This window comes from Pan troglodytes, chromosome 5, assembly GCF_028858775.2.
Source record: "Pan troglodytes isolate AG18354 chromosome 5, NHGRI_mPanTro3-v2.0_pri, whole genome shotgun sequence".
NCBI classification, from domain to species: domain Eukaryota; kingdom Metazoa; phylum Chordata; class Mammalia; order Primates; family Hominidae; genus Pan; species Pan troglodytes.
The window spans coordinates 113,170,128-113,194,181 of NC_072403.2; the positions used below are offsets into that span (position 1 = coordinate 113,170,128).

General features: G+C 35.2%; 1 protein-coding gene across 6 annotated transcripts in view; it reads left to right on the forward strand.

Annotated features, from left to right (window-relative positions):
* GRIK2 (glutamate ionotropic receptor kainate type subunit 2) overlaps window positions 1-24,054 on the forward strand; it is a 1,183,302-nt gene that overhangs the window by 346,510 nt on the left and 812,738 nt on the right. For all 6 annotated transcript variants that reach the window (XM_009451673.5, XM_009451672.5, XM_054685483.2 and 3 more), the window contains exon 6: window positions 7,613-7,639. The gene's annotated coding sequence lies outside the window, so the exon portion shown is untranslated. The remainder of the gene's footprint in view (window positions 1-7,612; window positions 7,640-24,054) is intronic.

The window sequence follows — 24,054 nt, forward strand, 5'->3', positions numbered from 1 at the left end:
CTTAGGTAGTTTTCTTTACATACAGTTGATTCAGTCATTGCTAGCCAATCCTTATTATTGCCAGAAAATCTACCAAGGAAGAATTCCTCCAGGGGTTATTAAAAACAGATCTAAGGATTTGAAGGACCCCATCTTTCTACCAGGTCGCAGTTATGGTGCCCTTCGTGGAAGGCCAAGGAATCTGGCTTGCCTCAAGAAGCTCTTGCATTTGAAATAATATTAATAATAAGCCAGTTGTAGTGGCTCACGCCTGTAATCCCAGCACTTTGGGAGGCCAAGGTTTGTGGATCACTTGAGGTCAGAAGTTCGAGACCAGCCTGATCAACATGGTGAAACCCCATCTCTACTAAAACTACAAAATTAGCCGAGTGTGGTGGCACATGCCTGTAATCCAGCTACTTGGGAGGTTGAGGAGGAGAATGACTTGAACCTGGGAGGCGAAGGTTGCAGTGAGTGGAGATCATGCCATTGCACTCCAGCCTGGGCAACAAGAGTGAAACTCCGTCTTTAATAATAATAATAATAATAATAATAATAATAATAATAATAATGAGAAGGAGGAGGAAAACAGCTGGACAATTACTGAAGACCTACTATATGACTATGCTGTATTGAGTGCTATGCATTCATTACCTGTGCAGTCCTCATAACAGAGCTCTGAGGTAGAGATATTACCTTCTTTTCACATTTGAGGAAATGCAGGTTTAGAGAGGGAAGTGACTTGTCCACAAGTATAGTCATGTGCCTCATAACAACAGTTTGGTCAATGACCTACCACATATATAATAGTGGTACCATAAGATTATAATGTATCTGAACAATTACCTTTAGCCATTGTAACAATACAGTGCAACACTTACTAATGTGTTCATGGTGATGCTGGTAAGCAATCCTACTGCACTGCCAGTGCTATAAAAGTCTAGCACATAAAATTACGTATAGTACATACTTCTTGATAATAATGATAAGTGACTATGTTATTGGTGTATGTGTTTACTATACTGTGCTTTTTGTCCTTGTTTTAGAGTGTACTCCTTCTACTTACAGAGAAAGTTAAGTGTAAAACAGCCTGAGGCAGGTCCTTCAAGAGGTATTCTAGGAGAAGGCAGTATTATCATAGGAGATGGCAGGTCTATATATGTTACTGCCCCTGATGATCTTGAAGTGGGACAACACATAGAGGTGAAAAACAGTGATATTGATTATCCTGGCCCAGTATATGTCCAGGTGAATGTGTGTGTTGCATCTTAGTTTTTAATAAAACAGTTTAAAAAGTTCAAAAACAAAAAGTAGAAAAGAGCTTATAGAATAAGAATATAAAGAAAATATTTTTGTATCTCTGTACAATGTGTTTGTATTATAAGATATAAGGTATTTGTATACAATGTATGTAAGGTATTTACAAGACCCAAAAAGTTTTAAAAATTAAAAAGACAAATTTAAGCTAAGGTTAATTTATTATTGAAGAAAAAAGTTATTATAAGTTTAGTGTAGCTTAAGTGTCCAGTGTTTGTAAAGTTTACAGTAGTGTGTGGTAATGTCCTAGGCCTTCACATTCACTCACCAATTACTCACTGATTCATCCAAAGCAACTTTCACTCCTTTAAGCTTCACTCGTGATAAGCGCTCTATACAGGTGTACTGCATTTTATCTTTTATACCACATTTTTACTCTACCTTTCTGTGTTTAGATACACAAATGCTTATTATAATTGTGCTCCAATTACCTACAGTATTCAGTACAGTCACATGATATACAGGATTGCAGTATAGGAGCACACCATATAGCTTAGGTGTGTAGTAGGTGATACCATCTAGGTCACTGTAAGTACACTCTATGATGTTTGCACAATGACAGAATCACATCACGGCAAATTTTTCTCAGGACATAATTCCATCATTAAGTGATACATGACTGTATATAGTTGGAGTTTGAACTTAGACCACTATGATTCCAAAGGCAGCAGTGTGTGTGTGTGTGTGTGTGTGTGTATGTGTGTATTCACATGTACATATGCTCATGAACTGTTGCATAGTTTACCAAATGTTGCCAGGTTTAAAATGTACAGAGCAGGATACTGATAAATTTTATACTCTGATTTCTCTAGAGTTCAGACCAAAAACAAGACAGAAATCAGTAAAATAAAGTACAAGTGAAAGCCAGAATAAGAACAATAAGTAATATAATATTGCAGAATTTAGAACAGGAAACTGAGAGAAAAAGTTTGATTCTACTTTAGTGCAAGAAACAGATTGAATATAACAGGAAAATAGCTAGCTTGCTAGACATAGATATAATATAAATATAGATACAGATATAGATATAGATATAGGTATAGATATTGTTACTGGTTCTTAGAATTATAGAATTTCCAGCACTAGATGCAACCTCACAAAACATTCCAACCAATCTTCCCATTTACAAGTGAAAAAAAGGAGGCCGGTAGAGGAGCAGTAGTTTGTCCAAGGTTAGAGGAAGAGTTAATGTACCGATATTAACCAAAGACTTCTTTCCTGTTTAATGCTTCCCCACTGTATCATGGGGCCTCTTGTAAGCATAGATTTAAAAAAAAGCAAGAGAGAAAATTAAGATATAAGTAACTAAGAGAACAAAAGAAAAAAATATGATAAAGATGGGAGAAAAGAGAATTAAAAACAAAAAAGTGGGTACACTCTACATATATTAAAACATTCAAGAGAAGCATGTTGAACGATTTAAGAGAACTGTGGTCAGATTTAGATGAGTGCGATGAAGAAGAGAAGAATTGAAGAATAGTCTATGAAATGAGTTCAGATATCATGAAAGAAACAGAAATTAGGAAAAGAATGCCAAATAGCATGCGGAAATCAAAGCAGGGATGAAGAAACAAAAGCTTGGAAAGAAAAGTAACATATATTTTAGTGGGTCTGAGAGCCATAGAGCTGAATTCAAGACATTTGAATATGTTCTCATCAACCTCTGGCAATAGTATTCAATGATGTATGGAAAAGTGTGAAATGACTACAATATTGCAATAAGGTGCTAGTCATGTTTTTAAAAAGAATATGGGAAAAGAGAGGCCCTTGACATGGTTAAACACAGTTTCAAGTTACTGTTTTCCCCCAGTAATCCTGCTGCAACTGTTCTCATGAATAGTTATTGGATGACACTTGCAGTGCAGTGGTGTTCCATAAATCAGAAGGAAATGGCCAGTGAACTTGGAATTACAAAATATGCTATGAGGAAGGTAGGGAGAATAGTTTAGAGGGACAGTGTTTTTCTCTTCAGGAACATGCTGGGATATATAAGCACAATGCATCCAAATGAACCTAGGATGCCCATACTCAGTGGAGGTGGGAAAAGATAAAATGACAGATGGAATGAAACAACATATCTGTATTATGTAAGTTGTCCTGTGTTCTTCTTCATAAGGAAATGTGACAAATCTATACCAAGTTAAGAATACAATTGGAGGCTTCCAAATTAAAAAGAAGTATATGGGCCTTGCTTGTTAAATGATATTGTCTGAGCCATAACAGGATGCTGGAAGATACAGGACAAATTATAGCAGTAGGGATAATATTAAAGATGAAAATTTGCAGAAGAGTAGGCAACAAATCTTTAAAAAGATATTTTTATAGTGTTTTGTAAGACTTGCAACCCTTATTCTCTGTAATGTGTTTTGTCATTGTAATGTGGTGTGATAAAACCTTGAACTATTGTTTTGTAGTATGCATAATTACAGATTTTTTTTAATTTGAAGAAAAACCTAAAAAGCATGGCAATTTAGTTTATTAATTAATGGCAATGCACTTTATAACATGCCAAGTATTTTTCTCTGTAGTAAAATGTGCTAATTTTAAAAGTCATAAAATTGGATTGATGGACTTGAAGCTAGACAGGGTGCATTCAAAGATTTCATTTCTAAGGAAGGTAAATAAAACAAGGAAAATAAAAACATGAAAATAGTATATATCTCTTATATTTGCAATTATGATAAGAAAGTTATTGAAATATGTTTGTAATTATATTGCATTTTCTGCCGTTTCAATAAAAATTCTTTTGTTGGGGAATTAAAGCTTGTGTTTTGTTTTGTTAAAGTATAGTCTAATTAAGATTTTTTCCCATGTTCTAGGAAAATTTAAATGTTTATCATGCAATTGTATAGGGAGTCATAATTTAAATATTCTAGTTCCTAGCTAACCACAAATTATAGATAGTAGGATATTCCAAGGGGATTATTTTAAAAATATTATCTGCAGTGCCCACAATCTAAAACACTTTTATTCTTTGCTTTTCATTCACTCTCTACAAGATAAAAGTATTGTGAAGAACACTCAGCATCGTTCCTACTCCATCTTATCCTGTCCCCTATTTTGCTGGGGTCAGAATCCTGGGCACTGAATTCTCTAGAGTCCCTTGGTCATATAGTTCTAGTTTCTACCAAGAGACACTTGATGACATTTGGAAGTTGTAAGGAAAGTGGGGAATGTTATTCCTCCTCCAGTAGTGGTAGATAGTTGTGTGGGCTCCAGAAAATATGACTTAAAACAACAACAACAACAACAACAAAAACCCAATGTACCCTGTAAAATGCATTATTATTAAGTTTACAGCTTGGTGAATATTTACATATGCAAGTATCTGTGTGACCAACACCCTGATAAAGACACAGAACATTTTCATCATCCCAGAGGTTTTCTTCATGTCATTTGTCAATCAATACCCACCTGAGGTAACCACAATTGTGATTTCTAACTGTTTAGCTTTGCCTGCTTTTGGAATTCATGTAAATTGTCTCACACAGTTATGTATGGTTTTTGCATTGTTTGGCTTCTTTTATTCAGTATGTTGTCTGTAAGACTTATCCATTTGCTGTATGTGGCAGTATTTCATTTTTTAGTTCTTGTGTAGTAGTCCATTATATGACCATGCCATACTTTATTATCTATTGCACTCTTAATGGACATTTGTATTGTTACAAGTTTTTGGCTCTTAAAAGTAAAGCTGATTCAAACATTTACATATATATGCCTTTAATGGTCATATGTGAAGATGGGAAACTTGCATCAGCCTCCAAATGGGCCTCTTTAGAGAGTTCCCTCAGGAATTATCTCTTTGGTGTTGTTGGTAGCCATGGGCATTGCAACTGGTTTCCTGCAGTTCCTGACATGAGATTTTCCTGAAATCTAATGACAAACTTAAGAGGTAGAAGGAGTCTTCCCTGTTATTTTTCCCCCTTCTGACATATTTGCAAGCCTAGAATTCCCTTTATTCAATTCCATTCTGCTTGAAATAACTACAATGATTTCTCTGGTACCAAAAGTGTGTCTCGGATATAGAACGTCAAAGACAAAGACCTGAAATTATCTTATCTATGGTTGCCAGAGAAGGTACAGAATTCCCAGTCACATTTGAATTTCAGATAAACAAAGAATTATGTTTTATTATATCTATGGTTCATGCAATATTTGTATTTCTATTTACTAAACTTGTGAACTCTATTCAGACATGGTTAAGACAAAGGCAGTGATGATGCATTTCCCCTATGTTCCAAAAACTAGCAGATATCTGCAATATCTGCTAGCTTTTGGAACGTAGGGAAAATGCAGTCACAGTAATGCAGCCTGTGGTTACCAGGAATAAAGCTACATACAATGAAGGCAGGGCTTTGGGAGATCAAGTAATACTTTGCTAATTATGTCAAGTCTCAACTTTTTAATGTGATTGATATAATTTTGAATGATAATTTACCTCAGAGAACAATATTAAAAAGACAATTTACATTATTGTTTCTCTGTTTCATATGACAGTGAATACAATCTAAAATAAGTTGCCCAAAGATTAGGTTTAATCACATACTTAACTAAAAAGTGCTGGGGTATATCTGACTTCCAGCCTAGCTATATTCAATATGCTACCCAGACCCTGGTCATTTCTTGTCTCAGCTTGCTTTATGTTCTTGTTTTTTATTTTTACTTAGCATAATTATTTTAAAATTCATCCAAGTTGTTTTGTAGATTAATAGTTAATTCTTATTTATTGGTGAATATTATTTCATTGTATGGATACATCACAACTTGTTTATCTACTTACCAGTTGGTTTATGCTTGGGTGGTACCCATTTTTGGTCTATTGCCAAAAAAGCTACTATAGGCCCTCATATACAAGATTTTGTATAGATATATACTTTCATTTCTCTTAGGAAATTACATGTGATATAGATATATTTTTAACTTCTTAATAAAGTTCCAAACTGTTTCCCAATATGGTTGTATTATTTCATATTTTCACCAGCAGTGTATGTGAGTTCTAGTTCCCCCGCCCCATCACTAACACTTGGTGTGGTAAATATTTTTAATTTTAGTCATTTTAGTAGGTATGTAGTATTATCTCATTGTAATTATCTTGATTATATTTTCTTGTGACTATTTGCCATTAGTATATCCTCTTCCATTTTTGAAAAAATAGAGTTGTTTTCTTATTATTCAGTTTAAGATGTCTTTATATATTGTTAATACCAATCCTTTATCAGATATATGATTTTTAAATATTTTCTTTGGTCTGTGGTTTGTTTTTGAATTCTTATAACAGAGTCTCTCAAAAAGCAAACGTTTTTAATTTTGCAAAGCTCCATATATTTTTTGATGGACTATACTTTTGATGTTTTATCTTGTCTTTTGTCTAATTTAAGGATACAAAAGTGTTTTGTTTTATTCTAGGGATTTATGTTTAATGTATTATATCTAGGTCTATAATCCACTTTAAGCTAACTTCTATATATGGTGCAAATTATAGAAAAAGCTCAGTTTTTTGCATACGGATATTCGATAGTTTCAGCACCATTTGTTGAAAAGACTATCCTTTCTCTAAGGACATGCCTTTGAACCTTTGTTCAATACCACTTATCTGTATATATGTTCGAGTCTATTTCTGAACTCTCTATTCTGTTCCATTCTTCTTTTTCTCTATCTTTATACCGAATCACACTGTTTTGATTATTGTAGATTTAAGTATTCAAATTAGGTAGTGTTAGTCATCCAACATTTTTTTCTAAATCAAAGTTGTTTTGCTTATTGTACATCCTTTGTATTTCTTTATGATGTTAGATTTCAGAATTTAGCTTGCCAATTTTTAAAACAACGTCTACAAGAATTTTAATTTGAATGACATCAAATCCAAATTAGAAGTGACATCGTAAAAATATTGGGTCTTATGACCCATCAAACAGTGTATAATTCCATTTATTTTGGTCTGCTTTGATGTCTCTTAGCAGTGAATTTTAGTTTTCAGTGTATAGGCCTTGCACATCTTTTGTTAGATGCATCCCTATTTATTTCACTTTTTGATGCTATTGTATTATTTTTCCATTTTGATTATTTTCTAAGGTTATCTCTTTTATTATGAACTATGAATTTTCAGTTTTAATAATGATAACATAATTTTTTCTTTTTGAGTTTTTGAATATACCTTGCATTCTTGGGATATATCCCACTTGGACGAAATGTAGTATTCATTTTCTGTATTGTTGAGTTTTGTTTACTAAAATTTTATTAATAATTTTGCATTTGTATTTGGGAGGGGCATTATTTTTAGTTTTATTTGCTTGTAATGTTTCTATTTTGCTTTCAGGTCAATGATGGCTTCATAGAAGAGTTGGTAAGTACTTTGTGCTCTTTGGTTTCCTGAAAAAAATAAACTAGGAAGCTACTTGAGATTGCAGTTTTCTCAGTGGAAAGATTTCTAACTACAAATTCAATTTCTTTAATAGATATGGGGCTATCCAGATCCTATTAGTGAGCTTTGGTAGTTTACATCTTTCAAAAAATTTATCTATTTATTTAGATTGTCAGACTCATTGGCATAAAGTTATGCATAATGTTGCTTTATTATCTTCTTAATATCCATAGAATCTGTAATGACGCATACCTTACCTCTCATTACTACTATTGGTAATTTGTATGTATTTGTTTTTTAAAAATTGATCATTATGGATGATTAAATGTATTGATCTTCTCAAATAACCAGCTCTTGGTTTCATTGATTTCCTTTGTATTTCTCTTGTTTTCTATTTTATTGATTTTTTCTTTAAATTTTATTTTATTCTTTCCTCTGCTCACTTTGGGTTTAATTTACTTGTATTTTTTAGTTTTATAAGGCAGAACCTACATTTATTTAAGATTTTCGTCTAATATAGGCATCTAGTGCTACAGATTTTATACAAAGTACTACTTTACCTTTATCCCACAAATTTTGTATGTTGCTTCATTTTTACTCACTTCAAAATATTTATAATTTACCTTTTGACATTTTGACCAATGAGTTCCTTCTATGTGTTACTTATATTTTTTTAATTAGGGGATGTTCCAGAAATATTTCTGTTATTGGTTTCTAATTTATTTCCAAAGAGAACACAGTATGATTTCGATACTTGAAAATTTATTGAAATTTTGGTTTCCTTTTTTTTTTTTTGCCCCAGAATAAGATCTATCTTGTTAAATGTTTCACATACAGTTAAAAGCATTTGTAGTCTTCTGTTGTTGCATGGAGTCTTCACTGAACACCTATTAAGTGACATCGGTTAATAGTGTTGTTTATGTCTACTATAATACTTCTTTCTACTTGTTCTCTTGGAGAGAGAGAGGGGTGTTAAAATCTCTGATGATAGTTATGTGTTTGACAATTCCTTCATGCAGTTCTATTCGTTATTGGTTAATATATTTTAAAGCTGTTATTAGGTGGGATTGTTATGCCTTATTGAGGAATTGACCTTTTTATCATCACAAAATAACTTTATCCAAGGTAATATTCTTTGCTCTGATACTGACTAATATTAATATAACCACTCCAGCATTTCCATAATTAGTGTTAGCATAGTATAACTTTCCTCAATTCTTTTGCTTTTAGCGTATATTTTTCTATATTTAAAGGCCATTTTTTTTTGCATCGGTAGGCAGCACACAGTTGATTCTCGCTTTTTTAAATTATTATTATACTTTAAGTTTTAGGATACATGTGCACAACGTGCTGGTTTGTTACATATGTATACATGTGCCATGTTGGTGTGCTGCACCCATTAACTTGTCATTTAGCATTAGGTATATCTCCTAATGCTATCCTTCCCCCCTCCCCCCACCCCACAACAGTCCCCAGAGTGTGATGTTCCCCTTCCTGTGTCCATGTGTTCTCATTGTTCAATTCCCACCTATGAGTGAGAGCATGCAGTGTTTGGTTTTTTGTCCTTGCGATAGTTTGCTGAGAATGATGGTTTCCAGCTTCATCCATGTCCCTACAAAGGACATGAACTCATCATTTTTTATGGCTGCATAGTATTCCATGGTGTATATGTGCCACATTTTCTTAATCCAGTCTATCATTGTTGGACATTTGGGTTGGTTCCAAGTCTTTGCTATTGTGAGTAGTGCCGCAATAAACATACGTGTGCATATGTCTTTATAGCAGCATGATTTATAATCCTTTGGGTATATACCCAGTAACGGGATGGCTGGGTCAAATGGTATTTCTAGTTCTAGATCCCTGAGGAATCGCCACACTGACTTCCATAATAGTTGAACTAGTTTACAGTCCCACCAACAGTGTAAAAGTATTCCTATTTCTCCACATCCTCTCCAGCACCTGTTGTTTCCTGACTTTTGAATGATTGCCATTCTAACTGGTGTGAGATGGTATCTCATTGTGGTTTTGATTTGCATTTCTCTGATGGCCAGTGATGATGAGCATTTTCTCATGTGTCTTTTGGCTGCATAAATGTCTTCTTTTGAGAAATGTCTGTTCATATCCTTCACCTACTTTTTGATAGGGTTGTTTTTTTCTTGTAAATTTGTTTGAGTTCATTGTAGATTCTGGATATTAGCCCTTTGTCAGATGAGTAGATTGCAAAAATTTTCTCCCATTTTGTAGGTTGCCTGTTCACTCTGATGGTAGTTTCTTTTGCTGTGCAGAAGCTCTTTAGTTTAATTAGCTCCCATTTGTCAATTTTGGCTTTTGTTGCCATTGTTTTTGGTGTTTCAGACCTGAAGTACTTGCCAATGCCTATGTCCTGAATGGTAATGCCTAGGTTTTCTTCTAGGGTTTTTATGGTTTTAGGTCTAACATGTAAGTCTTTAATCCATCTTGAATTAATTTTTGTATAAAGTGTAAGGAAGGGATCCAGTTTCAGCTTTCTACATATGGCTATCCAGTTTTCCAAGCACCATTTATTAAATAGGGAATCCTTTCCCCATTGCTTGTTTTTCTCAGGTTTGTCAAAGATCAGATAGTTGTAGATATGCGGCATTATTTCTGAGGGCTCTGTTCTGTTCCATTGGTCTATATCTCTGTTTTGGTACCAGTACCATGCTGTTTTGGTTACTGTAGCCTTGTATTATAGTTTGAAGTCGGGTAGCATGATGCCTCCAGCTTTGTTCTTTTGGCTTAGGATTGACTTGGCGATGCAGGCTCTTTTTTGGTTCCATATGAACTTTAAAGTAGTTTTTTCCAATTCTGTGAAGAAAGTCATTGGTAGCTTTATGGGGATGGCATTGAATCTATGAATTACCTTGGGCAGTATGGCCATTTTCACGATATTGATTCTTCCTACCCATGAGCATGGAATGTTCTTCCATTTGTTTGTATCCTCTTTTATTTCCTTGAGCAGTGGTTTGTAGTTCTCCTTGAAGAGGTCCTTCACGTCTCTTGTAAGTTGGATTCCTAGGTATTTTATTCTCTTTGAAGCAATTGTGAATGGGAGTTCGCTCATGATTTGGCTCTCTGTTTGTCTGTTATTGGTGTATAAGAATGCTTGTGATTTTTGCACATTAATTTTGTATCCTGAGACTTTGCTGAAGTTGCTTATCAGCTTAAGAAGATTTGGGGCTGAGACAATGGGGTTTTCTAGATATACAATCATGTCATCTGCAAACAGGGACAATTTGAGTTCCTCTTTTCCTGATTGAATGCCCTTTATTTCCTTCTCCTGCCTGATTGCCCTGGCCAGAACTTCCAACATTATGTTGAATAAGAGTGGTGAGAGAGGGCATCCCTGTCTTGTGCCAGTTTTCAAAGGGAATGCTTCCAGTTTTTGCCCATTCAGTATGATATTGGCTGTGGGTTTGTCATAGATAGCTCTTATTATTTTGAGATACGTCCCATCAATACCTAATTTATTGAGATATTTTAGCATGAAGGGTTGTTGAATTTTGTCAAAGGCCTTTTCTGCATCTATTGAGCTAATCATGTGGTTTTTGTCTTTGGTTCTGTTTATATGCTGGATTACGTTTATTGATTTTCATATGTTGAACCAGCCTTGCATCCCAAGGATGAAGCCCACTTGATCATGGTGGATAAGTTTTTGATGTGTTGCTGGATTCAGTTTGCCAGTATTTTATTGAGGATTTTTGCATCAATGCTCATCAAGGATATTGGTCTAAAATTCTCTTTTTTTGTTGTGTCTCTGCCAGGCTTTGGTATCAGGATGATGCTGGCCTCATAAAATGAGTTAGGGGGGATTCCCTCTTTTTCTATTGATTGGAATAGATCAGAAGGAATGGTACCAGCTCTTCCTTGTACCTCTGGTAGAATTCGGCTGTGAATCCATCTGGTTCTGGACTTTTCTTGGTTGGTAAGCTATTAATTATTGCCTCAATTTCAGAGCCTGTTATTGGTCTATTCAGAGATTCAACTTCTTCCTGGTTTAGTCTTGGGAGAGTGTATGTGTTGAGGAATTTATCCATTTCTTCTAGATTTTCTAGTTTATTTATGTAGAGGTGTTTATAGTATTCTCTGATGGTAGTTTGTATTTCTGTGGGATCGGTGGTGATATCCCCTTTGTCATTTTTTATTGCGTCTATTTGATTCTTCTCTCTTTTCTTCTTTATTAGTCTTGCTAGATTCTCGCTTTTTATTTAATCTGAAAATCTCTGCATTTTCACCACATTCATTCATGTTATTGCAAATGACAGAATTACCTTTTGTTTTGTTTTGTTTTGGTTTGGTTTGCTTTTTTGTTTTTTTGTTTTTTTTTTGAGATGGAGTCTCGCTATGTCGCCAGGGTGGAGTGCAGTGGCATGATCTCGGCTCACTGCAACCTCCGTATCCCGGGTTCAAGCTATTCTTCTGCCTCAGCCTCCTGAGTAGCTGAGACTGCAGGCACCCGCCACCATGACTGGCTAATTTTTGTATTTTTAGTAGAGACGGGGTTTCACTATATTGGCCAGGATGGTCTCGATCGCTTGACTTTGTGATCTGCCCTCCTTGGCTTCCCAAAATGCTGGGATTACAGGTGTGAGCCACTGCGCCCAGCCCAGAATTTCCTTTTTAAAAAGGCTGTATAGTATCCCAGTTTCTATATACAGCACATTGTCTTCATTAATCTGTTGATGTATAAGTAGGTTGACTGGCTATTATGAATAATGCTGCTATGAACATGGGAGTGCAGATATCTGACATACTGATTTTATTATTTTTGGATATATACCCAGCAGTGGTATTGCTGGATCACATGCCATTCTGTTTTTTATTTTTTGAGAAACTTTCATACTGTTTTTCAAAATTACATACTAATTTACATTCCCACCAACAGTATGAAAGTATTATAAATCCTAGAAGTAAAAAATATAGTAACTGACTGAAAAACTCATTAGGAAGATTCAACAGCAGAGTTGATCAAACAGAGAAAAGAATGGGCAAGTTTGAAGACAGAACATAAAAAATTACCCAATTAGAGGCACAAAAAGATTAAAAAAAAAAGATTAAAGAAGGCCTTTGAGGACTATGGACCACTATCAAGTGAACTAATCTCTGCATGATTGGACTTCCCAAAGGAGACAAGAGAGACATTTAAGCAAATAAAGGCTGAAAATTTCCCAGGTCTGGAGAAAGATGACAGCATCCAGGTACAGGAAGCTCAGAGATTACCAATCAAATTCAACTTAAAGAGGAATTCCTCAAGGCACATCATAATCACTTTAGTAAAAATTGAAACAAAGAAAGACTCTTCAAGGAGCATGAGAAAAAGAACATGTTACATTCAATGGAGTGCCAATACAGCTTTCAGTGGATTTCTCAGTAGAAACTCTGCAACCCAAGAGAGAGTAGGATGCTATAATCAAAGCACTTAAGAAACATAACTGACAACCAAGAATACTGTTTCCAGGAAATGTATCCTTAAACGTAAAAAAAAGATAAAGACTTTCCCAGGCAAACAAAAGCAGAGGAAATTCATCAACACCAGACCTATCTTAAAGGAAATGCTAAAAGGAGTTCTGTGAAAGAAATGGATATTAACCTGTAATAAGTAAACATTTAAAAGTATAAAACTTAACTGGCAAAAGTAAGAAAACTGACAAAATTAGAATACTGATATCTTCTTTTGAGAAATGTATATTTAAGTTCTTGTCCATTTTTTAATCAGCTTATTGTGTTCTTACTATTGAGTTGTTTGAGCTCTTTACACATATTACGTATGTATTAAGAAGGTATCAGATGTATATGTATCAGATGTATGTGTCAAAAGGTGAAGTTACAACAAATTTAGCTTAAAGATCTAATTGGTTTCTATCTCCAATTCTAAAATCAGGCAACACCTCATTCTACACAATAGAATGAGAGTTTTCATTAACTGAGCAGGGTAGGTTGGTTTTCTAGGCAAAAGAAAAGTCTGAAAAAAGCAGAAACAGAGAACAAAAGTTGATTTGTCATTTCAAAGTTACTTTCCTTATAGGATTAAAATTAAGGGGACTTATTACACTGATTTAGGCTAATTGGAATCACTTGTTTTTTAAAGAAAACTATCCCATTTTAAAGTTTAGTTTGATTACATAAAACTTAGTACAAATGAGTCTATTCTGGCTTGATCCGCAACCTCAAAAGACCCCAAAAGCCACAGAAATCTTGAGCATAAAAGAAAAGCTGGAGGCAGCATACTACCTGACTTCAAAATACATTATAAAGCTATAGTAATCAAAACACCACGCTACTGGCATAAAAATAAACCCAGAGACCAATGGAACAAAATAGAGAGCCTGGAAATTAATCCATGAATTATGGTCAATTGATTTTTGACAAAGGTGCCAAATACATACAACAGGAGAAGAACAGTTATTTTTAAAATAGTGTTGGAACAACTGGATATTCACATGCAAAATAGTGAAATTAGACTCTGGTCTCACATCATATACAAAAACCAACTCAAAATGGATTAAATAGTTAAAGCAAAACCTGAAACTGTAAAACTACTAGTAGAAAATATGCAGAAAAAGCCCCATGACATTGGTCTGGGAAATGAGTTTTTGGATATCACCCCAAAAGCAGAGACAATAAAAGCAAAAATAGACAAATGAGATCACCACCAACTAAAAAGCTTCTGCACAACCAAGAAAACCATCAACAGAGTGAGAAGACAACCTATAGAATGAGTGAAAATATTTGAACGTCACTTGTGAAACAAAGCTTCTGGGAGATTGAGCTAGCTTTCTGCATTAGACCCCAGCAGATCAGACCAAACCAGAATGAAGTTACTTGTCCAAAGTGTTCCATTATCCAACTAAACTTTAAAGTGGTCCAATTTTTCTATAAAAGAAGAGATTCTGCTAAACCTGTTTTAGTGTAATAAAGAAGTCCCTTCTCTTTTAACCATGTAAGGAAAATAACATTACCTTGTTTATGCTGGATGTTTTGTATTACTATTAATATTTTTGAGCTTTGTTCCATAATGTTGTTAAGTTTCTTGGAAACAATTTCATTTTTTAGTCTTGCTTTTAAGATTTGTTATGTAAGGACACAATAATGTTTTGTCTAGAGCAAATTACTTCACTCTGAGGGAATACTCTTCTAATAACTCCACCCAGTGCCTGTGAATTATAGGAATTTCCAAACTGGCTTAGGGGAGCATTCACTAATTCTGACCCTGACTGAGGTACCTCTTCCTTTATTTCTTTCAGTTGGTTCTTCCCTAGACTCAAGAGTTTCCTAGTGTGTATACACCAATCAGCACTTTGCTGAATACTTGAGGAAAACCCTTTTCAGCACTCTGGGGTTCTTTTTCTTTGCAGCTACAACATCTCTGTTTCTCTTCCCTGAGAACTCTAACTGCCTTTGTCTCCATGGGCTCTGAGCTTCTTCTCTTCAATTATGGACTCTTCCAGCCCATGCCCATGTTCCTCTCCTTAGGTCACAGCCTGGAAACTTACTCAAGGCAGTGGTTTGGGGACAATAGTAGGGATTACCTCATTTTTTTCTGTCTCTTAGGAATCACTGTATTTCATATCTGTTTTTAGATATCACTTGTCTGATATGTTTTTTCATTGTTTCAAGTGACTGGGTAAATCTGGTCTCTATATTTTCACTTAGGCCAGAAGTGAAATCTGTGACCAGTTTTTTTGTTTTGTTTTGTTTTGTTTTTTTAACGGAGTTTTGATCTTGTTGCCCAGGCTGGAGTGCAATGGCACAATCTTGGCTCACTGCAACCTCTGCCTCCCCCGCTCAAGCGATTCTCCTGCCTCAGCCTCCCAAGTTGCTGGGATTACAGGTGCCAGCCACCACACCCAGCTAATTTTTTGTACTTCTAATAGAGATGGGGTTTCACCATGTTGGCCAGGCTGGTCTTGAACTCCTGACTTCAGGTGATCCACCCACCTCATCCTCCCAAAGTGCTGGCATTACAGGTGTGAGCCACTGCCCTCAGCCATCTATGACCAGTTTTTAACAAAGTGTATTTAACTCATTGAAGGAGGCTTGGAGTCTCCAATGTCAACACTGAATGAATGCTTACTTTTAAATTTTAAGTGAATTTAGGCCAGGCACGGTGCATCACACCTGTAATCCCAGCACTTTGGGACACCAAGGTGAGTTGATCACTTGAAGGGAGGAGTTTGAGAGCAGCCTGGACAACATGGTGAAACCCCATCTCTACTAAAAATACAAAAATTATCTGGGTGTGGTGGGTGGGGGGTACCTGTAATCCCAGCTACTTGGAAGGCTGATGGAGAAGAATTGCTTAAACCCAGAGGGTGGAGGTTTGAGCGAGCCAAGATTGCACCACTCCAGTCCAGCGTGGGTGACAGAGCAAGACTCCATCTCAAAAAAAAAAAAAAAAAAAAAGAGCGTAGCCACCCATCAATATTTTAAATTTTAATAGCCTGCCATTTTACAACATGCTAAGTGATGGGTTCATGTCACAAATCAATATATTCATTTTGAGGTTATATGTTAGTTTCTGAGCAGCAGCTACTCACTTAAATGACACTATGATGGGATAAAGTGAATAAGAAAAGTTGGTAAAAATATCTTGAAAAAATCAAATCACATCATGTAGCCATATAAGAGAAACTGAAACACAAAAATGCTAATTGTTTCACCAACTGTCATTCTGACTGATTGTTTTTATAAATGTAGACAGGGAGAGTCCTATAATTAAGAACTCTTCTTAGACTTTTTGACAAAGGTTTTATGTAGTTTTAAAATGTGTGTAGAGGCATATCAACACTATCCAATCCTGATGAGAAATAAAAAATAGAACCATACAGATTGCATTGATGTAGTCCTCAGGAAAAAAAGGATTATTTAATCTAACTTAATGAGCTGCTATATCATTTTTTCTCAAAGAACTAACATTTTAGGAAAATAATAAAGGAAAAATGGACAGCTTAAGCATTTCTGAAGTGAATACATTGATTCATGCTCTAGAAATGTCATTCAAACTTTAGATTATTGTACCTGTCTGCAATTAGAGGTGATTTGTGAAGAGAAGTAGCCAGGTGTAAATTAAATGTATCCAATGGGTTGACTCCCAGCTAGCATTTCCCGGTAGGCATTCTGTTGTTCTGAAGACTAGGCAGATATAACTTTATTTGTCACAAAGCTTTTATTTAAAGAAATCTCAGTCCAATAGTTCTATAAGTTTTTAAATGAATTTCATGCCATTTTGAACAGCTGGAGTTAGAAGATGGAAATTATTCTAATATAAGGTGCATGATTACTTGTGACATTAAAAAATGAAAGATGTATTAAATAACACTTTTTAGTTATATTTTAATGATGATCCTACTTTTAAGGAGACTCTAGAAAATGTGGGAAATTTCATTGAAAAAAATAAGTGATATGTAATTTGATAATAATGTTGATGTCTTTCCTAGGATATATCTACCTATTCACAAGTCATTTAGAAATATAAATGAGGGAGGAAAGAGTACATTTTCGCCTCACCCCATTTGTTTTACTCACAAGAAGCAGCGTGAAAACCATTGGTCAGCAAAGAATCAGTAACTTTATTTAAACTAATTTAGAACAAGATAAAAATTTGAAAGTCCTTACTAACAATGAATCTGTGTTTGCATATTCCTAATCTTTAATATAAAATAAACCATGAAAGTCTTTATATTACAGAATTGAAAACAGATAACTTGAGAAGTTAACTAATTGGAAAAATGATGCAAACATTTGATGTAGAAAAGAGATAAAGCAGAAGCTTACTATTATTTTAAATATTCTTTTCTGTAATGAAAATATCTTATTAATAAAAGTGTATTTCATTTATGATCTTGAACAGAGAATATCTATAATGTTGGGACCAAAACATTAATTTAGCTGAACTGAATTAATATAAAGCTGTAACAGTTAATTAAATGATTGAAAAGTAAAACAGACAACAAAACAAAATGACCTAAAATTTTTTAATTGAATGAATAAAGTAAGTTTTATTTATCTTCTGGTTCTGGGGTTGACAGAGATGCATGGTGACCCCAGCAGAACACAGCACCCCCGCAAGCCACAGTGATTGCTTCAGTATATACACCTGACTGATGTCCAGCCAGTCAAGTTTAATCAGTACCAACTTGGAAATTTTTACTTCAGCAACCAGGAAAGGAGTTGAGATCTTTTCTTCTGGGAGTGGAGCTATGAAGATATATGTCTGGAACTGCTGATTGTTGTCATAAAATCCTAAGTAAAGATATCTTCTGACAATATAAGCTTTCCAAAAGAAAACAGAACAGAGCGGGACTTCTGGTTTGTGACAAGAAACAGGCACCAGATTTATCCTCTCATAAGAAACAGCAACAAAAAACTGGACTCCATATGTAAAACAATGATTTTCAAGACATTGGACATTGGGCAATGATGAGACTCCGTCTCAAAAAAAAAAAAAAAAAGAAATAAGAAACAAACAAGGTGTGCCCTAAGACTGTCCTAGGTCTGAAAATATTTCCAGGCCTGGGCTCAGGGAGAGGAGACAAAATTTGAGCCTGGCAGACCTCTGATTGAAGGAGACCAAGAAGGTTTAAATTTGTGGGAGAGAGTACCAGAGACAGATCTGTACAGACAACACCAGAGATTTTGGATTTCCCCTTGAGTTTTCAGCAGTATACTGATCAGTGCAAGCACACAAGGCAAGAGTCTAAGACTGTGGAAAGAACCACACAAAATTGTTAGAGGGACGGTTCCCAGTGATCACCTCAGGATTTGGAATAGACCTACAAGCCAGTCAAGAAAACCACATAAATTACAGAGCAGTGGATAGAGTACCCAGAGGTGTCTTGATTCAATATAGGGAAATAATACAGTATCTAGTATTTAGCTGTAGACTAAATACTACTCTGGTCCTGCCTTAAACATTTTAAAAAGCAAGACCTGAAAATAATCAAACCGTTGCCAAGCAACTTAACTGCATTCCAGAAAAAAAGCTCAAGAATATTTATACAAATACAAAAATACTTAATACCCAACAAGGTAAAATGCACAATGTATGATATCCAATGAAAAATTATCAGGCATACAAAGAAGTGGGAAAACACAATTCATAATGAGGAGAAATTAAACTGACAGAAATGACACGTTATAATTAGCAGACAAATATATTGAGCAATTATTTTCACTGTATATCTTTAAATGCTTAAGTAGAAATGTGAAAGATATTTTAAAAGACTCAAAATGAACCTCTAGAGGTGAAAACTACAATGTCTGAGACGAAAAATACACTATATGTGATTAATAGACTGAGATAAAAATGCACATATTAGACACTGAAGAATATGAGATATATGTATTTACACACTCCACAACACAAACTATCCAAAATAAAACTAAAAATGGAAAAAATTAAAAGGGCATCAGTGAGCTATAGAATCTACAAAAAGGTAACTAAAATTTACAAAGAATAACTAGTAAAAAATGAGAAGACTTATCAAGATTGCAGATAACCAATTCATAGATAAATATCAATTCTCTTTCTGTGTACTAGCAATGAACAATCAGAGTTAAAATTGGAAAACAATATAGTAGCAAAAAATACATACTTAGAGATAACCCTAAGAAAAGCTGTGCAGGCCTAAATACTGAAAACTACAGTACATTGTTGAGAGAAATTAAAGAAGACCTAACTAAATATATGCTGTGTCAGTGGGTCAGAAGACTCAAAATTGTCAAGATGTCAGTTCTTCACAAACTGATATATAGATTCAATGAAATCCCAATCAAAATCCCAGTAGTCTTTTTTTAATTGACATGCTAATTCTAAAATTCATACAGAAATGCAAAGAACATAGAATAAGAAAAACAAGTTTGATAAAAGACAAAGTTATAGGGTTGACACTACATGATTTTAAGACTTACTATAAAGCTACAGCTGTCAAGGTGGCATGGCATTGGGACAAAGATAGACAACTAAATTTATGGAAGATAATGGAGAAATAGACCCACACAGGTGTAAACAATGTATTTTTAATAAGAGTGCAATGGAGAAAGAGTAGTCTGTTCAATAAATGATGCTGAAATAATTAGGCATCTATTTGCAAAAAAAGAACTTAGATCTGTGTCTTATACTATATACAAAAAACCCTCAAAATCAATCATATGTATACATTTAAAACATAAATGTATAAAAAATCTAGAAGAAAATATAGCAAGAACTAATGACTTTAGATTTGGCAAACATTTTTTGAACAGGATGCAAAAATCATGAACTTTCAAGGAAAAAGTAAAAATTCAACTGTATCAAAATTAAATTTTTTACTCTTTGAAAGACACTATTATGAACATAAAAAGATAAGCTGTTTTGTAAGTAAGTACTTGGAAAACATACATCCAACAAAGGCCTTGTAACTGGATTATATACAGAACTTTTTCAACTCAATAAGAAGAAAAGCCAACCAATTGAAAAATTTCAAACAGGGTCAAAAGAATAGACACATCACCAGAGAAGATTTATACATGGAAAATAAAGACATAAAAGTATACTTAAAATCATTAATTATTAGCAAAATGAAAATTAAAATCACAATCAAGTGATATGATATACCTACAAGAATGGAAAAAATAAAAAGGTGAATTACATCAAGTACTGGTGAGGATATGAAGAAATGGGTACTCTCACACACTGCTGGTGAGAATGAAAAATGGTGCAACTATTTTATAAAACCATTAGGAATTTTCTTAAAAAGTTAAACATATATCTATAATTTAATGCAGCTATTCCACTCCTAAGTATTTATGTGAGAGAATGAAAAATGTGTCTATATTTATTTATGTATCCTTATAGGACATATGAAGTTACTGGATTATAGACAGATTAATTATTTACTCAGAGACTATCTTCCTGCCATTTCTCCACACTTCAATACTCCATGGGATGACACAGTGTGTGGAGGAGAGTTTGCACCATAGGAAAGGAACTCCAAAATTATTAATTACAGAGTTTATATAGAGCAGTTGTCCAATATACCCCTTCTGGGTTGAGAGAGAAAGAAAGAGAAAGAGAGAGAGAGAGTGAGAGAAGAGAGATTTGCTCTGGAGCATATGGAATGCCAGCAGATCCTCTCTGGGGAGAAGAAGGAAAGTCTCCAGGTCAATTACACTTGCAAATGGAATGAAATGATGGCCTTTAGGAGAGATGAGACTATATCTTATATCTCCTTATAGAATTCTGTCTTTAGAGTTGCTGTTCATTCATCTCCTAATCTAAGAGCCAGTATCCTTTGCCCAGAAAGCCTCGACAATTCAGAAAAACAAAAATATTTATAGAGGATTGTTTCCTGATATTATGCAAACAAAACTTGTCCAAGAATGTTCATAGTAACTTTATTTTCAGTACCCCAAACTGGATACAACACAAACGTCTCAAGTCAATTAATGAACAATTGTGATATATCCACACAATTGAATACCATTCAGCAATAAAAGGAAATAAACTATTGAAATATACAACTACAGGGACAAATCTCAAAAAGCTGTGCTGAATTAAAAATGCCAGACAAAAAACATACTTGATTATTTCATTCATATAGAATTTTAGAAAATGCAAGTTAATTTAGAGCAGGGGTTGCCAACCCCTATACCAGCCTATGGCCTGTTAGGAACCAAGCCACACCGCAGGAGGTGAGCAAGTGAGCAAAGCTTCATCTGTATTTACAGTTCCTCCTCATCATTTGCATTACCACCCGAGCACTGCCTCCTGTCAGATCAGCAGTGGCATTAGATTCTCATAGGAGTGTGAACCCTATTGTGAAATGTGCAACTGAGGGATCTAGATTGTGAACTCCTTATGAGAATCTAATGCCTGATGATCTGAGGTGGAGCTGAGGCGGTGATGCTAGCACTGGGGAGTGGCTGCAAGTACAGATTAACATTAGCAGAGAGGTTTGCACAGAAACCGTAATAAATCAATTTCTTGCAGACTCCTATCAAAACCCTATTAGTGAGTGGCAGTGACAAGCTGCATCTGGTGGCAGCCTTTATAGTGGCAAGCAATGTACTTCAATTGTACAGATGCATCTGGTAACAGGCTTTAAGTCAGAATCTGACACTTATTTTAGTCTGCACAGGGCCTGTCCATTATTTTATTTACCACTTCTGTTCATGCCTCTTTCCTGCACTGTGCACTTGACTCAGTCACAGTTATAGTAAGCCCACAAGCTAACCCTAGCCAAATGAGTAAAAAACAAATGTTACTGAAGAGCTTCTTTGGAAAGGGGGAAAGTCTCAATGATGAGGCAGCCGAAGACTCTGAGACTCCCAACAAAAAGAAAGCTGCATTTAAAAGAAAATACCAAGAGCCCTACCTAATTTACAGGTTCATTGCAACAGGTGATTCACATTCTCCAAACCAAATTTACATTATATGTGATGATTGGCTATCCAACAAAGCCAAGAAACCTTCAAAACTCCTTCGTTACATGGAGACCAATCACCCTACATTAAAAGACAAGCCTTTGGAGTTTTTCAAAAGAAAAAAAAGTCTGAACATGAAGAACGGAAGCAATTATTGAAGGCCCTCACTTCATCAAATGTGTCTGCATTGAGAACATCATTCTTAGTGGCTAACTGCATTGCTAAAGCTGAGAAGCCCTTTATTATTGGTGAAGAGTTGATCCTACCTGCTGTTAAGGACGTTTGTTGAGAACTTTTAGGAGAGGCTGCAGTTCAAAAGGTGGCACGTGTGCCTCTTTTGGCAAGCAACATAACTAGACAAATTGATGAAATAGGAGAGGATATTGAGGCACAACTTTTAGAGAGGATTAATGAGTCACTGTGGTATGCAATCCAGGTTGATGAGTCTACCAATGTTGACAACAAAGCAACAATGCTTATTTTTGCGTGATATATTTTTCAGGAGGATGTGCATGAGGATATGTTATGTGCACTGTTGTTGCCAACCAACACCACGTCTGCAGAACTATTCAAGTCTTTGAACGATTACGCATCAGGAAAACTGAATTGGTTATTTTGTGTTAGTATGCATAGACAGAGCAGCTGCCATGACTGGACGGCTTTCTGGTTTCACTATTCAGGTCAAAGAGGCCACTTCTGAATGTGAATCTATGCACTTCTGAGTGTACATAGATGTGAATCTATGCCACTTCTGAATGTGAATCTATGTGTCATCCATAGAGAAATGCTGGCTAGCCAAAAAGTGTCACCTGAATGTAACAATGTTTTGCAGGATGTGATTAAAATAATTAACCACGCTAAAGTACATGCCCTTAACTCACATCTGTTCCACTCGTTCTGTGAGAAGATGGATGCAGAGCACACATGTCTTGTCTTATACTCAGAAGTGAGATGGCTTTCTAAAGATGGCCAGAGTTTTTTAGTTGTCAGAGCTGCTCCAGAGGTTTGTTTTAGAAAAGAGTCACCACTGGCAGCATGTTCCAGTGACACAGAATGGGTCACAAAACTTGCTTACTTTTGTAACATATCCAACCTGCTCAATGAACTTAATATGTCACTTCAAGGGAGAATGACAACTATGTTCAAGTCAGCAGATAAAGTGACTGCATTCAAAGCCAAACTGGAATTATGGGAGCGATGAGTGAACACTGAGATTTTTGACATGTTTCAAACATTAGCATAGATTTTGAAAGAGACTGAGCCAGGGCCTTCTTTCTCTGAGCTGGTTCATGATCACCTATCCCAGCTTTCAAAAGAGTTTGAGCATTACTTCCCAACCATAAAAGACTGCCAAACTGGGAAGGAATGGATCTGTTGGGAACCATCTGTGAGTAAGCTTGGTGAATCAACTTTGTCTGTGCTAGAAGAGGATCAACTGCTTGAGATCACAAATGACAGTGGCCTTAAAAGTATGTTTGAGACAACTTCAGATCTCCATATGTTCTGGATTTAAGTCAAAGCAGGATATCCTGAGATTGCCACAAAAGCACTGAAAAGCATGCTTCCATATCCAACATCTTATCTTTGTGAAGCAGGATCTTCTGCAGTGACAGCAACTAAAACGAGATTAAGAAATAGACCAGACATAAGCAACACAGTTTGGGTGTCACTGTCTCTGATCACCTCCAGATGGGACCATCTAGTTGCAGGAAAACTCAGGGATCCCACTCATTCTACATTATGATTAGTTGTATAATTATTTCATTGTATATTACAATGTAGTAATAATAGAAATAAAGTGCACATTATATGTAATGTGCTTGAATAATCCCCGAGTCATTCCCCCGCCCCCCTCCACCCCACCACCGATCCATGGAAAAATTGTTTTCCACAAAATCGGTCCCTAGTGCCAAAAAGATTGGGGACCACTGATTCAGAGTGACAAAAAGCAGATCAATGGGTATCTGGAAACAGTG